Source organism: Notothenia coriiceps, unplaced genomic scaffold (genome assembly GCF_000735185.1).
Source record: "Notothenia coriiceps isolate Sejong01 unplaced genomic scaffold, NC01 NC01_scaffold00026424, whole genome shotgun sequence".
Taxonomy (NCBI): domain Eukaryota; kingdom Metazoa; phylum Chordata; class Actinopteri; order Perciformes; family Nototheniidae; genus Notothenia; species Notothenia coriiceps.
Window position 1 is genome coordinate 1,560,273 of NW_011359125.1, and position 5,578 is coordinate 1,565,850.

The following is a 5,578-nucleotide window of genomic DNA, read 5'->3' on the forward strand; positions in this document are numbered from 1 at the left end:
ATCATGATCATGTTTACACACGTGCATGTGGACAATGCCTTCAACTTCCTCAGGAAAACTTTTGAGGAGTGTCTATAAAGTTATCCCCCCATACTTTTCCTGAAGTGTACTGAAGCAGCATATCACATCACATGGTTATCTGATCACAGATACTGACATACTAAATCTTTTGGGACATTTTGGATATGCTGCAAACATATTAACAGAACAAGTTGTTTTCATCGAAAAATGGATGGACATAACTGTAATGTTGACAACATTTAAAACATATACTAAGCTGTCTGGTCAAGCAGTCAACAAATCATTTGTCAGCATTTACTGGCAGTGTCAGTGCATATCTGTGAATACATACTATATTTACTGTGTGTGTGTGTGTGTGTGTGTGTGTGTGTGTGTGTGTGTGTGTGTGTGTGTGTGTGTGTGTGTGTGTGTTGATTTTTGTATGTGTTTGTGGAGAAGAGTCAGGTCTTCTTCCTTCTGGCATCTTCTGAACTGTGTGAGGGTCGGCCAGGCCTGAGAGACATGACACAGTTACAGTGGAGGCTAAAGCAGGGGACCAGCTGACTCTCTCACCCCTCAGCTGTGGTTCGCCCATCCATCTGTGGTTTTTAGTTCAAGTGTGGGTGGAGGAAGAGAAGAGAAATGAAGATGAAGAGGAGGAACACTAGACAGAAGAATGGAGATGCGGAGGAGTGAATAGAAGTGAATAGAAAATAAAAGTAGAGAAGGTAATTAGTAAAAAGGGTGAAAATAAAGTGAACAATTGAAGGAAGCGTGATTTCTCTGAATTCATCAACTCTACATAATTTCTTAGAACTCAGTGATTCTCAATTAATTAGAAAAATGAATATGAGGCCAGTGCCAAAGAAGCATTCAAATGATCATCGGATGACACAGTTTCCCGAATGGTTCTTCCGGCTTTGGTGTGTGTGAGAAAATTCTATTGGGAGTGTTTCCAGTATTTGTTTGGCAACTAAGAGCAAATAAATGCTGTTCTATCTTAGGGTGAGATAACTTTTGTTTGATTGATTTGACAAACAGAGTCGAAGATATAACGCCTTTGTTGGAGATGAAACTAATATGTTCACAAACCAAATTACAGGTACTGATTTTAACAAATTATCTTACTGTATGGTGCAAAACAATTGATATTAAGCAAGCAGTCATGACAACATTAATTACACTGTAATCTGAGTTTTCCAATGTTAACTGTATTGTAATATTATATTTTAACTGTACTATGTATTATTTTAATGACCTGTACTTAAATCATGTTTTATAATTGTTTGTGTGATAGAGATGGTGTAATGTTTTTAGTGTTTGTTAATTGTTATGTACCTGCCTGAAGACTGCAGATGGAAATGAGCTATTAGCTATAATCTGGCATAATTTATATCTTCTCTTTTCTGAGATTAATGTATTTGTATGCATGGTCCTCTTTGAAATAAATACATAATATATAATAAAATAATAGTGGAAAGAGATAAAGAATGGGAAGAAAGTCCAAGCACAGAGTCACAAGCTGTTATTGACAGCCCAGAATGACTGAAGTGTTAATCATTGCCTTTACAAGGACGCATGCCACCCCGGGGCTGCAAGACACATTCATCGATAAAAGTGCTCTCTGCCATTCAGATGTATTTTTCATGCACTGAATGAGTTTTCCAAAAACAGGATGATTGTCTTGAAGAAGAAAAGACAGAAAGACAGGGTAAGATAATATTGTTGATAAGATAATGTTGTCAATGACAGCACACTGACTATCTAAAGTCAAGCTGATCAGACTCAGAATATCCCCGCTGCCATGCCGACAGACCATTTCTCTCAGACGGTCTGATTAAATCATCCTCCAACCCATCATGCTGTTTCACATTCACCTACTTCAGTGTTTACATGACCCTACATCTTTATTATTAATTGTGTTGTTTGCTGTCTGTCATTGTTAAGAAGTGGTATATCTATTTTAAAATAGCTCTTGTGGTTCAGCACTGGATTCAATAAATGACCCAATGTTTATGATAGAGTGTATTCTCAGAGTATGTTGCTGATATGTGTTACATGTTAGAGCCAAAAGACTTTCATTTGGGAGTATGAATGGGGCAACAGAGGCAATGTCAACTTTCCATTAGCAGTTAACACAGTTTACCGAATGCACACCCACCCCAAGAAAAACCCCAAACTCCCCTTCATAATAACCATGAAGGGAATACTAATTGAGTGTGGGCCCTGAGCGCTCAGACATCAAAGCATAGAAAGAGAGAGAGAGGGGGGAAAGAGAGGTAAGAGGTTAAAGAGCGAAGGAAGGGATAACAAAAAGGGGGGAGAGCGAGTGAGCAAAAGATACAGTATCTCAAACCCAAACAAACCCCCATACAGGTCGGTAAATAAGGAGAAAGTAAAGTTGGAACAGGATTTTTTTACTCCAGATTGGATTTCCTGAGCTGCATATTGTATGCGCTGATGAGACGCCAGGATACCCAGAGATGCTCTAGCTCTCAGACATTAACTGTGTAGGGTTTTAACTGTGAAGAAATAGATTTTCTTCTTTGCTCTCAGTGGATGCTGCTCTTATGTACAGTATATGCAATACAATGTATATGTTTGTGTATTATGCAGCAACTCTGCTTGTTGTTGGCTTATTTGTCTGCCTGTCTCGCAGCCTGCCTGCTTGTATATCTGTGTATCAGCTGTCACCTGTCTGTCAATGTCTCTCCGTGGTTCACCTTTACCTGTCTGCTTTTTTTGGTAAAAGTTCATGTCTGTTCATCTGGCTGTCTCTCTTTTTTTTGTATTATGAGTTGTATTGATAGATGAAGAGAAACTCGTTCAATTTTTGTAACAGCAGGGTCCAATAAATCAGCTTATGTTACTGGCACATACAGTATATGACCCCAATGACAAAGCATTTTTCAAGGCTTGGTTCTTACTTTTTGTAATTATGTTATAACTTTTATTTGTCCTCTCTCCACTGTGTAAGTGGACAGCTTTGCAGAGTGCTCAACACATCACACAAAGATTCAAGATAAAGAGTTGACTTGAGGTTTTTCTTGGAAAAAAATGGCAATCAATGAAAACAACACAAGAGAACAAATTCAATGATAGTGATTTGTCTTGAAAAAAAATGATTGCTACCATTAAGATGAAAAACGATTTGCTTGGTTCGTCATAATAACTGGTTTTAACAAGATCCTCAGACATGGAACTTTTATTTGGATTATATGGTCTGTAATTTTATTGTGAGAGCGATCTCGCAGATTAGATTATGAGACACCCATATATGTGGGATCAATTTTTCATTGCAGGAGGAGATTATATAATTACTTATAGGCAATGTATTTATTTGAGCACCAGCCAACAAGTCTGTAGCATCAATGTCAATGTTCAACACAAATCACAGCAAGAGAAAGCCTCTTCTGCTGCCTCTCTATGATGAAAGAAACTCGTTCTTCACAGACCATTTCTGTCTCAATCAAGTCTGTTTTTAAATGCTGACACATGTATGCTGTCAACTTGTCGATCAGGAATCATGACTCAACCCTCCTGCTTGTGCAACCAATGACTCATTCCATTTCAAATACAAAGAGAACAAATTTGAGACCTCGATCTGCCGACCATAGTTCAGGCGTGTTTGGAAAGCCTTTCCTTGCAGTGCTATAGCTATGATTAGTAGAAATGCACAATCGAGATGCAACAAACACTGAAAAGCTGGCTTGCACAGCACATGCAAAAGAAATGCCCTTATCATCTCCTCCACATATTCAAATTGCAGCCTGGCTATTGCTCATTAGGACCTCTTGTCCCAAATTGCCCAATTTATAAGTACAACTCGTCTATCCAATCGTCTATCCTGATTGAAGATGTGTGAATAAATATGTGTGACAACAGTGAGCAAAAATTATTTTCAAAGTGGCAAACACCAAAATAGCAACCATCATCAAAACAAATGGTCCCAAATACGTAGGTAACTCAGAGAGGTCTGACGCATTGTTTTCAATGCTGTCCTTTAAGCAGACTGTATGAATTGTGTACGGCATCATTTTCCTTTTCAGTGTCAGATTCACTGAGATTGATATTGGCAGGGTTGGCCGATGCCCTCTGGCCTTGCCAGCCTTTCTCCCTTTGCATGTGTCATCTGCATATATGACTGAAGTCACTGAAGCATATCTGTCAACTCTGTTTTTCCCTAGAAAGTCCTCAATGGAAATGTAATGCCTGTGGAGAATAACCAAGAATGAATATAGCTGTCAACCGGTCCCCGAGGAATACCTTGAAGCATCCTCCCTTCACTGTGAATTGCTCTGCAAGAAGCCAAATTAAAAAAATATTCCTCGTTTTTTTAATCAGAAACCGGTTTTGATAGCATTTGTTTGGATCAGTGGACCAAAGCAGACTCCGATTGTTATGAGGATAAAGTTTTCCAGTTATTTTATGAGATGAGGAAGGTATAACAAACAATAACAGCACATAAAGAAACAATCCCCCTCATTTATAGGTCTCGCAAACCTCCCACAATCCTCTCTTCTCTCTTTCTGCAATGGGATATTAGATTGGGTTATTATTTATTTGCAGTGCACTTCTCTGTTTTGTGGCTTTTGCTCTGCTATTTCAAATTGGTCCGTTCATTTAAAATGAAATAGGTGATCTGCAAAGCAGTACAATCCAGTCAGGTTCTGGTCAAACAAAGGCAGTGCAAAAATGAACCGTGACAAAAGGGCCTGTTCCACAGCTCAGCGTTAGACCTAGGTAAAACGTTTTAGTATTTATTTAATCATTTTGCAATTGGGACAATGGGCAGAGAATTTAATTCATCTTCGATTCTCCAGTATTTTCTCTTTCAGGTTGACTCTGAAATTGGTAGATCTAGATTAGTCAATGGACGTCAGATAGTTGAGACTTGAGTTATTGTAACATAAGATGCGATAAAATCTTGTTCATTAAATGTTGGCTGTTGAATTCATTAATATGATTATATATAGAGCAGAAATTAGATCAGCACTCCCTTGTTCTCTCCTCCATAAGTTGAGACTGCAGTCAGGATATATAGTAACTTATGTATCCCAAACAGATGTAGCTCTCAATATTGGTGCAAATCGGAAAATATGTTTTCACCGGGATAGACGCAGCCCTAATCACATTAGAACATGTATTGTACTGTGGCTTTAGATGTGGCTAGTCTTTCATGCTGATGTACAACCACAAATCCTGTCCGATGCAATTACTGCAGAAAATAAGATCCAGTATTGTATTCTCAAGGACATGAAACAACATACTGTATATTATTGAACCTTGACCCTAGGTACACAAAAAACAGCTATCAGAGCTTCAATACAAATGCGTCATTGGAGGGTTCCCAGAAAATCACCCTGTGTAACACTTTACAGTTACACCATTATTCATTATTGTTGGAGTGAAAATGTCTTTTTAATTGCCAAATGATCCGTGTTTGAACAATACACATTGCATGATATACACTGTAAAATGTTTGGCTGTAAAATTACAGTAAATTACTGGCTACTAGTTCCATGGATTTCACAGTAATTTACTGTAAATATTTCACAGTAATTGACTGTAAATATTT